This window comes from Pleurodeles waltl, chromosome 5 (assembly GCF_031143425.1).
Source record: "Pleurodeles waltl isolate 20211129_DDA chromosome 5, aPleWal1.hap1.20221129, whole genome shotgun sequence".
In the NCBI taxonomy this organism is placed as follows: domain Eukaryota; kingdom Metazoa; phylum Chordata; class Amphibia; order Caudata; family Salamandridae; genus Pleurodeles; species Pleurodeles waltl.
This window is the reverse complement of record NC_090444.1, coordinates 883,778,449-883,791,053: the sequence shown is the minus strand read 5'-3', so window position 1 is coordinate 883,791,053 and position 12,605 is coordinate 883,778,449. Positions and strand designations below refer to the sequence as shown.

Genomic DNA, 12,605 nt, shown 5'->3' with positions numbered 1-12,605 from the left:
GAATTAGCACATGGTACAAGATGTTGGTGTGATAATGTCTGTCCTACAGAGCAGAGTAGATACTGCACATGCCACTTAAACATATCCTTGAAGAAACACTAGCAACAAAAGTCACATCACTTGTTCAAAAGTAGCTCTTTCATCCTAGTCCTTCTGAAGAAGCACTCTTCACTCATTGCAGCAAATCATGGCATAAATCAGAAGACCAAAACAAACATGAAAACGTTACAGAAAGCTGACCAATTACAACTCTTTTCTTGCAGAAATACTGCACGAGAGCTAAACTACAATGGCACAGATCAGTGAACAAGATGGAGGAGCTGCTAACCAAGCATCATCAAAATATGACTACATCCTGCACTACCTTTCATGGAAACAATCATTCTCCAGTCTCAGTAACACCCTCTGAAAGGAATACACACAGTTCTTTGATAGATCCCCTACACCACATTAGCATCACCTCACGCTCAAAACGCCCAACATATTTCACATGCCCGATCTCCGTCCACACCATAAAGTTATCAAAATTCTACAACTCAAAGAGTTAAACATGGGGATTAAGTTTTAAATACCACTTCGGCTCCCTTCTGTGCCTTCGACAAAACACCAAGGGCTTTGTCCTGCATTAGCAATCTTAAATTACTAGGGCTAGGCCCACCAGTCAATGAATCCCCGATCGCCCTCTGTCCCTTCTCGTTTTCCAACCCAATCTACAAATCTAACCACTTCACCATATAGCTCTGCCCTGTGTGAACCATTCATCACTTATCATACTCAGTTCGACTGGGAATATCAATTCACAACTCAAAGCCATCAGAGATCATCCCAATTTGTTCAAAGGGGCCTTCAAGAAAGCGGTTCGGAAAAGCCTACATACCAAACCTCATTCATTGAAAAACAACACGTATCAAAGAAAGGAAGAAAACATTTCTACAAGGGAAAGTATACTGTAAAATAAAATTGCACTTGTTAACTCTTCAAAACCGTATGCAAAACACTGACCATGTTTTTCTTTTCTTTTCTTTATATTTTTTCTTTAATTCTGCTGTTAACCTTCTGATCTTCATGGCTCACAAATATATAACTGGTAATAGCAAAGCGAATTATAGGAGTATGTAACTGTTGTAGGAAGATAAGGGCAGGTTCGCAATGATTAAAAAGTTAGGATTCTAAGAAGTGGTTTAATTTAACAGCGTCTCGGTCCAGAATAAATCTACAAAAATAGAAAAAATAAGGTACTTTGTGTAGAGCAACCATCAAAAGAATACAGAAGTAGGTTCTCAGTACTGGCAAACCTTTCAGGGATCAACACCGGGAGATTAAGCTGTTAAGGCGAAATAGCTTCAACACAAATCTATGCTGGACATTCGTGACTGTTAAATAAGGGTGGATGCCATCCATAGTTAATAAAGGATAATGTGAAAGAACTGTAATTTTGAGTCCCTCCTTCCTATCTCTTCCTTTTTCACAGTACCCCTTAAACAGACCCTTCAGTTCACACTTGGTCACACGATGCACAGGCTCGAGATTCCCAAAATATTCTTGAATGTATAAACCGCTGCAGGCATTTTTCATGTATTATCGCCAAGGTATCAGATGAGCGAGATCTAATGCTAGCTAGGCAGTCACTGCAATACAGCTCTGCTGGAAAGAGCTCCCGGTTTCGTTCAGATTAAGTGCCAAAATAAAAGAGGACGTGCCCTAATGAAATCCAACAAATATGACATAAATAAAGGCCGAACAGCTCTTCGGTACAGCCAACAGTTTCCTCAAACAGGCATTTTACAACCTTTGTAAATTATGTACGGAAATGTAGCCAGCCCCAGATCTTTGTAGCATATAACCCCATCGTTAGCAGCCGAGTGAAACGTATTAATAATGTAAAAAACAATTAAGACTTCATATGAGGTGGAAGTAATTTGGATTTATGTATTGCTACTTATGCGATCTTATTATGTATGCTTAGTGTGTAGGGTATTTTGTCTCACTCAAATGTCGTTTTCATTGTTTTTATTTATTGTTGGATCTGCTGATGTCTTTTAGAGTTTTAAATGTAAACTAAATAAAGATAATATGAACTAAATTACTGTCCAACTTCTTTTTTTGGTATAATAGTGATCATCTGTCAGAATACTCAGACTACAAAGGCTCAACCACTGGCCCAATCAACTAAATATAACCTTGACCGACCAATCCCAAGACACTGGTGTGCACCAACTCTCCTTACGAGCAACATACTCCATCAAAAAGTGTAATTCCTAATGAACGAATCACAAGTGTGCAGATCTTCTAGATGTCGAAATCAAACTCATAAACCAATCTTTTACAGGAAAAGCTCTGCAATCGACCCTCAAATATGGAGCAGCGATGACTTCAGACCCACTGTCGATTTCACAGTAATATTGAAAATCCTAAAGAGAGCAATTTCTACAACCTCAAATAAACATCAAGTACTACAACTCTCTCAACTTAATTAAATACGGGTTGTCCCCCTAGACCATGAACAGAAGAACAAGTTACTTACCTTCGGTAACACTTTATCTGGTAGAGACAGAAACTAGCCGCAGATTTCTTATTTAGAATCTTCCTCAGGCACGAGCCTGAATTCAGAAACTCTTTTCCCCACACCACGCCTGCATGTCAGAAGAGAGAGTCACATGACGCTGTATCAATGTCATCCACCGGATGTGAATTCAGCGAACTCCATATAACTCCCTCACCGACAACAGTTTCTTCTGTGACTGTTTTCCATGTTGAAAATGTGGAGTCACATTAACAAACTGCCTGTGTCGAATAATCGCAGAATTCTTAATTCAAGGTGAGGATTTCTATATTGAAATCTTCTGAGACCAAAGAGGACTCAGTTCAAAGAGCGGGGAGGATCGTTATGGAATCTGCAGCTAGATCCGGTCTCTACCAGATAATGCGTTACCAAAGGTAAGTAACTTGGTCATCTAATAAAGACACCTAGACACAAATTCCTTACTTCAGAATCAGTTACTAAAGTCATAGTAACTCAGAAGAGGAAATGAGAATCGAGAACTCCCAAAAAAGTCTCTAAGTATCATTAAACTGGTCTAGTACAAGAGAAAAAGACTGGCCAATCATTGGGGTGAGTAATAATATGCTCTACGACATCAAAACCTGTGGAAGGAACGACAAGTTAAAACCATGAGACATGAAAAACATGGGAATAAGCTCATCCATGTTAGTATGTCAAATGTGTGTCAGAAGTGACCCAACAACATTGAAAGACTTTAACCAGAAGAAAACTGGTCTTGTACAAGAGAAATAGACCATGCATTTGTAAGAATAGGCAGGGATAGCAGTGTATCTGCAGCTACGAGCTGGAAGGATAAGTTACTTACCTGTAAATCCTAGTTCTCTTCCAGGGGTATGCTTCTCTTCCAGGGGATCCTCTTCGATAGTCAAACACTGAATAGATTAGCAAGCCCATACCATACCCCTGCGGATGGAGTGATAGAAGCACAGGCAGCCTATTTGTCTTAGTTGAATACATTTCTTAATGAAGCCTGTCCCACTTGAGTGCCTGTTTTAGCATCTGAATCTAGACAGTAATGCCACGTGAAAGTATGCACTGATCTCCATGTTGCGGCCTTGCAAATTTCGGAGATAGGTACATTCTTAAGAAGGGCTAATGTTGCTGCTTTGCCTCTTGTAGAATGAGCTTTAGGTTTGGCAGCCAATTGTTTGTTAGCTAATTGGCATAGTCACAATACATGAAACTATCCATCTAGAAATCGTCTGTTTTGAGGCTGCCCTGCCTGTTCTCATGTGTCCATAGTTTACAAATAAGCGATCAGATTGTCTGATGCCCTTAGTCTTATCAAGATAAAATTTTAGCACTCTCTTCAAGTCCAGGGAGTGCAATGCTCTCTCTGCCGGAGTAGCTGGTTTGGAAGAAATATGGCTTGATTATTATGGAATTACGAAACCACCTTAGGTAAAAACCCCGGGTGGGTCCGTAGAACTTCTCTGTTATCGTGAAAAACTGTATAGGATTCTTTTGTATAGAGAGACGGAATTTCGCTGACCCTTCTCGCCGAAGTAATGGCAACAAGAAAAGCGGTCTTCCACGTAAGGTGTTGCAAAGAGCTTTGTGGATGGGCTCAAAGGGAGCAGCCATAAGTCAAGACAAGACCACATTCAATTCCCATGGAGGTGAAGGTGTATGAATTGGTGGAAAAACTTTTCTCAAACCCTCTAAAAAATCCTTAACCACTGGCATAGTAAAGAATGACTTTTGTGAGGGCGATTTACGATAAGCCGTTATGGCCGACAAATGTACCTTAATGGATGAAAACTGCAGTCCTGACTTCGCAAGATGGAGGAGATAGGGCAAGATAACCTCCTCTTGAGCCAGGATAGGATTGAAATTATTATGTCTGCACCATATGTAGAATCTCTTCAATTTGAACGCATAGGAGCGTCGCGTCAACGGTCTTTTGGACTCCTTTAAAATATTCCTGCGAGAGGCCTAGATGTCCATACTGCAGGAATTCAGGAGCCATGCCGTTAAGCTCAGCGAGGGAAGGTTGGGTTGTAGAACGTTCCCCTCTAGTCTGTGGTGAAGATCCGGTCTGCACGGCAGCCTCTTGTGAGTTTTTTCTGACAACTGGAGGAGATCTGTGTACCAATATTTTCGAGGCCATTCCGGGGCTATTAGTATCCTGGTTTTGGACCTGTAGAGCTTGTTGATCACCATGGGTATTAGGGGAATGGGTGGGAAAGCGTAGAGGAAATTTCCCTGACCAATCTATCAACAGGGCATTCCCCTTCGTCCCTGGTCGGTAAAACCTGGATGCGGAGTCTGGGCATTTTTTGTTGGTTTCTTCAGCAAACAGGTCTAATTGAGGATGCCTCCACAGATGGAAAATGTCTGCTACAAAATTGTTGTTAAGCACCCAGTCGTACGAGTCTGATAGATTTCGGCTTAGGGAATTGGCTTTTGTGGGATTTTTTTCCCCCGGGAGTTGAATCGCTGTGATTGACAGCCTCCTCGCTTGTAACCAGTGCCAGATGGTTTGTGACTCTCGAGACAGAGGGCGGGATCTGGTTCCCCCTTGTCTATTCAAATAGTACATTGTGGTCATTTTGTCTGTTTGGACTAAAATGGATTTGCCCTTGATGGATGGGGAAATAGACTTGAAAGCCAGATGAACTGCCCTCAGTTCCAGCAGATTGATGTGGTATTTCTGCTCCTTTTTCGACCGGAGGCCTTGCATTTGGAGAGGACCCATGTGAGCTCCGCAACCCTGTAGTGATGCATCTGTTACAAGGGTCTCAGTAGGAGTGCTCTGATGAAAGGGAGCCCCTACTAACAGATGCTGTTGGCAAATCCACCACTGCAGCGATGTTTTTCCTGCTGGTGAAAGGATTATTCTGTCTTCCCATCTGGCTGTGGAGTTGACTCCACTGATCTTCCAGGTTCTCATGAAGAGATCTCATGCGTAATCTGGCATTCGGGACAATGAAAATGCAGGAGGCCATGGAGCCCAATAGAGACGCTATTTGTCTGACTGTAGGTCATAGAGTGTGAAGAATTGTGTGACACTTCTGAGCTACTGATAATAGTCTCTCCTCCAAAGGATACACTCTTTCCAGATTGGTGTCCAGCATTGCTCCTAGGTAATGAAGTCTCTGGGTTGGAGTTATTATGGACTTTTGAAGGTTAACCTGCAGATCTAGAGTACTAAAGGTGCCCAAAGCTATCTTGAGGTGGTTCAAGGTTTGCTCTGCAGTGCTGCCTTTTAGTAACCAATCGTCGAGATACAGGTAAATTAAGATATTATTTTTTCTCAAGTGTGCTGCTATTGTTGCTACACATTTGGAGAATGTTCGAGGAGCTGATTTTAGAACCCTGAATTGATAATGTTGGGATGCAACTACGAAGCAAAGGAATTTGCAGTGTTTTACTGTAACCGGGATGTGAAAATATGCATCCTGTAGATCTATGGAACACATCCAGTCCCCTTGATGGAGCTGAGGAAAAATCTGATGAAGGGCCAGCATTCTGAACTTTTCTTTTCAAATGCACTTGTTGAGATGTCTCAGATCCAAAATGAGTTTGAAAACCCCGTTTCAACCTTTCTTTTGTACTAAAAAATAGCGGGAGTACATTCCTTTTCCTCTTTGAGAAGGTGGAACTTTTTTCGATCGCTTGTTTTTGAAGCAGAATGATAACCTCTTTCTGTAGCAAAGACTGGTGGAGACACTTTGCTTTTTTAGGTGGAACCAGACGAGGAGGAGACTTGAAACGAAGAGAATACCCATTCTTGACAATATTTAGCACCCATTTGTCCTTTGTTATGGTGTGCCACTCGTTTACATGATTTGCAATACTTTCCTCCACTGGAGTGGTGGACAGAATTAGGGGAAGCAAATCCTCATTGTTTGCCTGAGGTTTTGGGGTAGACTGATTTTGCCTACTTGACCCGCGCTCTTTTGTAGTCTTGCGGGACTGATATAACGGTCGTCCTGGTCTCTGCTGTGCTATTTGAGACCAATGAGGGGTTTGATATGGGCATCTATCATATGGCCTATACACTCTTCGATACTCCTTGTGCCTGTCTAGCCCTATGGCTTTCAGCGTGTCCACCTGCGACTTCATGTTGGCCATCTCATTGTCGGTATGGGTCCCAAACAAGGACTTCCCAGTGAATGTCAGGTTCAGAACGCGATGCAGAGCCTCCTGTTTTAAACCTGCAAGGCGCAGCCAGGATGACCTCCTTGCACATATGCCATGTGCATACCCATGAGCCACTAAGTCCGAGCCATCTGCAACCGCACTGATCACCTGGTTGGCTACCAGACTGCCTTCCTGCAGGTTATCTTGGAAGTCCCATCTATCTTCTCTCAGCAGTTTCTCTACAAACCTGTTTAGAGAGACCCACAAAGAACGGTCGTATCTTCCCAAAAGTGCAGAGGCACTAGAAACCTTCTGAAAGCTTCTGGGCCCCTCTAACCAACACTTCATTGAAAGTGGTTATATCGTCCACTGGAGAGACTCTTAATGGAGGAGTATTTGTCAAAGTAGGTGAATTGTCTCTAATCGAAGTCTCAGACTCTGTGGACCATGAAGGGGATCTGCGTCTTTGGTGACGGGATCTAGAGACCTGGGATCTTGACCTTCGCCTGGATTGTGATCTACTCCTTTTGCACGACCGTGAAGGACTGCGCTGTCGTTGTGGATCGGGCTGGTCAGAGGGTGGTATTGTCATCCATTTGGCAGGAGTTGTTGGAGATGGCGTTCGTGGAAAGGAAGCAGACGGAGAATATAGCCTTGAATATTGTAAATCTGGAGATTGCTGAGCCAGTGTTTTGTTAAGGCTTTCCAACCACCTCGGAGACAGATTTATGGGGGAAAGCTGTCCTTGAGATGAGGCCCTTGAGGACGCCACAGATGATCTACTCGTTATAGTGACCACGGAGTCCTGAGGAGGTAAAGTCGTCTCAGTAGGTGACGTTTGCCCTGTTGCTGTCTTTTGAGGAGGGCTAGGACGTTGAGAAGGTATTTGTGATGCAGCCGTCAAAGGTGATGACTGTCTCGACGCCAAACGTCGATGTAATGTCGTTGATGGAGATCGACAAACCCTTGATGTCGAATGCCTCGGCGATGACCCAACGGAGGGGTATGCCTTGACGTTGGCCGCCTCGACAGCGAATGATGGCCCAACGGTGGCAAGTGCCTTGACGTCGAGTGGTGCCTTGTCAGTGGAGATCTCGACCTTGCCCTTGAGGTCGACTTTGATGTTGGATGTTTTGACGTCAGAGGATCCTGCTGTGTCCTCTACGGCGTATGAGCACTCCTGTGCTTACTCGACGTCGATCGGTGAGTGGCCGTCGACGGAGATCTATGCCGATGAGGGAATTGTTTTCTTGATGTCATGTCCCTCGACGTCGTCTGACTCACCGTCGCCAGAGGTGTACTCTTCGATGTCGGTTGGCCATGTGACGGCGGAAGCGATGACGTCGATGGCAAACAAACAGGAATTTTCCTACCAGCTGGCGTTGATCTTGCTCGCCGCTTGTTAGAAGAGCCTTTGTCTCTAGAGATCTTCTTATGAAGCGATGAGGATGACATTTTCTCTCTCTCATGTAGCCAATGCAGATTAATACTTTCTCTATCCCTCAAAGTTCTCTTAGACAGATTTTGACAGTGTTTGCAGGTCTCAGGACAATGACTCTGTGGCAAACACACTATGCACACTGAGTGTGGATCTGACTGGGCCTAGTTTTTGCCACAAGAAGGGCATTTCACAAAAACTGAAGGCATTTTCCAGAGGAAAGTTGTTGCTTTACTCAGGCAATAAGGTAAAACGTCAAGTAAAGCAGAGAAAAAAAAATTCAGAATATTTTTCTGGCAAAAAAAACTCAGAAAAATGAGAGCTCAATGCTCCAGGATCCTCACAGAAGGAGGCGGAAAAAATAACTGACCTAACTGTGAACCAACTGTCACCTCACCCCTGAGGCATGGTAGGATACTCAGGCTCAGGGCCGTAAAGGCTAGGTACCAGTTTTTTGGTTCTGCTGTGTTAACCTGCATTCAGCCTATTGGCTAATAATGCTCCTTTATTTTCAATGTAGTTTTTTTCTTTTACAGTGGATTATTTATACTTTCTATGCTGTCTACTTTGATTGCAGAAAGGGTTTTTCTATATCTGGAGAGTTTAAAAAAAAAGAAAAAACACAAAAAATAAAGCATTTTTTGCCTGTTTTCTCAACATAGACTGCATTATTGCTTATACATGTATATAATATAATTGTACTAATTCTCTACTAGAATTTTTTTAATTTTTTTATATACATTTGAGACATATACATGTGTGTTTATATGTGCTCCAGGGTCCCCGCACGTGGGCGGGAATATTCAGTGTTTATGACTATTGATGAGGATCCCCTGGAAGAGAACGTATGCTTCCAGCGCCTCCCTGGGAGAAACAGATTTGTTTTTTCTCAGGAAGGGGGAGGTCAGAGAGGCATTGAAGGAAAGGAAAGGCTTTTCCTTTCTTTCGATGTCTCTCTGAGCATTCCTGCTGCATGATCACTTAGTTATTGTGCAGCAGGAATCCCTACTAGACACCAGAGAGTTTGTTTTTCTTTTTTGTAACGTGAAATAAAGGGAACAGCTCCTTAGGCAAGGGTCGCTTCCCATCGGCGTATTATACTTTAGGCAATTTCTGCCCCCTTGGGGGCAGATCGGCCTATTTTTATTAGGTCCATCTGCCCCCAAGCGAGGCAGAAACCACTAGACACCAGGGTTTTAAAAAAAACATTATTTAACTTAAGGGGAGTGGCCCCTTAGGCAAGGGTCACCCCCACCCCCTATGGGGGCATATTATTTTAGGCCATTTCTGCCCCCTTGGGGGCAGATGGGCCTATTTTTATTAGTAGAGGCCATGGCCCTGCCTCATGTCAGTAGTTTCCAGGGCACACCAAACGGTGAACTTTGATATGTCCCGGCCAACAAACAGTGCCTGGTTAATAATAATCTGTCTATCCGTTGTAAGCATGAGCAGCACCTGTGCAACCGAATCTCACAAGGCATTGGAGTTTTGGCCCAAGAGACATGCAGTGTTCAATGACTGCAATGACAAGCTGATGGAAGTGAAAATCCTCTTCCCAAAGGAATGCAGCCTCTTGGATTCACTATCCAGTGGTGTGGTACGGAAAGCGCTTCAGTTGATTCTGGTTGTCAAGACCTGCCCTGCCAGGCTCTTGGTAGAGAGGGCCTGGGAAAGAAAGGCTGGGTCTCTGGAGGACAGGGATGTCAGAGGGCAATCATTCTGCACACAGGAGCCCCCTGTGTAAGTTTGGCCCAGGCCCGCAGGAAAACAGAGGAGGGTCTCTTTAAAAAGGGGATTAGGGGCTCCGTAGAACTTGCCCCAGCTTTAAGCACTGAGGTCAAAATAGTGGTCTTGACAATAAAGGAGGGTAGCTATAGGTCAAGGACTTCCACGCCACCGTGCATCACTGTTGTCAAAGATGAGCCTTCCTCTATGGCATGGACTGGAGGAGAAATCAGGCCAGAGTGTGGCGAGGTATCCCAGGCCACTGGTACCCCCCAGCTCATCATATCAGGTTCCCTCCTGGTAAGAGTCATCATCCAGGAGGCCAGAGGCCATTAACTTCAGAATCCCCTTTCAGGATAACAAGGCCTGTCCAGGGGTGATGAGCCTATTGTCGTTTGACGTGATCAAGACGCACCAGTGTTGATTTTGAGTGGCGTAGACGCGACACTATCTGGGCGTCAAACAGGAGAATAGGCTTCTCTTCAATTAGGTCTGGAGATGTCAGATGGACTTGAACCAGAGCAGTTGGAGGCACCAATGTCAGAGTCTGTTCAGATACCAACGCTCCATGGAATCCAAAGGCATGCCAGAGAGAGCTGGGGACCAAATTTGAACTGCATGGCAAGAACTCCTTAAAGTTCAGCTGGGGGTCACTCCAGCTCTGGGGAACATGGGGAAGTATAGAGCGGACCCAGGCACCAGGTCTGTGGGTAGAGTGTGGAAGCAGAAGCTAGAACCACAGTGCTTACTAGGGGAAGCCAAAGAACTCTTCAACTTTTTCTTCTTGGACTTATCTAACTTTGATTATGCTGACTTGGAGTGGAATGATGAACGTCGCCAGGATCAGGCCCAAGATCTCTGAATAGGGATGGCACCTTCTGCCGCGCCACTATGACCTTCATTGCCTGCACGCAAATGGACTGTGGATGCATGAACCTTGCAGTTGGTGAAGGCCTTTGGGTTGTGGCCTGACTGCAGGCTCAACAGGCAAACCAAGTGCAGGTCGGAGACAGACATCCATCTGTGTCATTCTTCACATGGTTTAAACTTTGCGCATTTGTTGGGAGACATGTTCCTAATACACTGGGATTAAAACTCAAAACAGGGTCAACAAAAAGTATTAAAAAAAAAAAGTGGTAAAAAAATGAGTGAGGTAGCTCTCCGGATCAGCATTGTTGGTGCAGAAAGAAAGGAACTTATGTAAGCACGCCAGGGTGGCACCTGTATAGGAACCATGCAAATCATTACTCACACGCACAATGCTGACACAGAGACATTCAATGCCACCTACCGGCGAGCATCAGGACTGCTCAAGATTATCCAGCCTAATACCTAGGAAATATTATAAGATGAGGAATCTGCAGGTAGAAGTCTACCAGAATATGCATACAGAAGGAAAAAGCCCAAACAGTGAACAGACTGTTGAATTTTTGTTTTCAGCTTGGTTTATGCTATACTTGACAAAATGAACAAGTGACTCTCCTTTGGTAATGCCTTGTCTGGTGGAGACACTAACTAATATCAGATTCCTTACCTTTGAATTTCCCCCAGGTGTCAAGACTGGATCCGGAGATTTTCTTGAGCACTACCCCTGTGTGTCATTAGGTGGTGTTGATCAGATTCACGTCTGTCACTGTCCACACTGGATATGACGTCACTGTTCCCAAAACGGCGCTACCCCGGCATGCTGAAGTCAGTTTATTTTCATGACTTTCCACACCAGATGCACAGAGCCATAAAGAAACGGACTACTGGTACGTCAAAACTAAGGCCCTGAAATGGGAGACCCTGTCTCTAGAAATCAGTTAGCAGAGCTTGTAGGATGGGTGGGTCGGTAAGGAATCTGCAACTTGATAGTGCTTTACCAGATAAGGCATTACCGAAGGTAAGTAACTTGTTTATCTGATAGAGACTTCTAGCTGCAGCATCCTTACCTTTGAATATATACCCAAGCAATACTATCCCCGGAGGTGAGTCTGTGAACCAAGTTCACACTAGAAAGTCCTGCAGGACGGAATGGGCAAAGTACACATGCAGGGATGCCCACATTAGCGTTTGACAGATGTCAATGACTGGAACTTCGTGTGCTAACCCAGTGGTGGCAGCTTTAACTTGGGAAGAACGAGTATGGAAACTCTCAGGGATTTGCTTTTTGGCCAGTCCAAAGCAGATCTTAAGGCAGAGTACAACCCATCTGGAGATGGTCCGCTTCTGCACTGCCCTACCTTTCTTCGCACCCACATAACCGACAAAGTTGATCTTCTACCCTGAAGTCTTTTGTACTGTCACAGTAAAACGCCAACACTTTTTTTTGGTCCAGGCAGTGGACTCTTTCCTCTTCCTTAGAAAGAAGTGTGGGTGCATCAAAAGTAGCCAAGGCGATCGATTGGCCTACATGAAAGGGTGTAACCACGTTTGGCAGAAAGGAGGCCCTCCTGTAAAGCACTACTTTGTCAGGACAGATGGAAAGGTAGGGCAGCTTAGATAACAATGCCTGCGGGTCACTCACTCTGCGTGCAGATGTAATGGCCAAAAGGAAGGCTGTTTTCAAAGTGAGAAGTCTGGCAGGACAATTCTAGCGCGGCTCAAAAGGAGCACACATACGAAATGACAAAACCAAATTCAGATCCCACTGGGGCATAATGAATGGGGATAGAGGAAACTAAGTTCATATAATAGGGGACTTAAACAAAGATGGTTGATCAGGCAACCTCAAAAAAGCAGAAATAGCAGATAAATAACCTTTGAGAGTGCCCATAGCAAAGCCCTGCTGGGCCACGGAAAGGATAGACA

At 44.3% G+C, this 12,605-nt stretch overlaps 1 protein-coding gene across 1 annotated transcript in view; it reads right to left on the bottom strand.

The window, feature by feature from the left end:
* The window catches only part of NUP133 (nucleoporin 133), a 942,256-nt gene that overhangs the window by 293,366 nt on the left and 636,285 nt on the right, over positions 1-12,605 (bottom strand). The window lies entirely within an intron of this gene.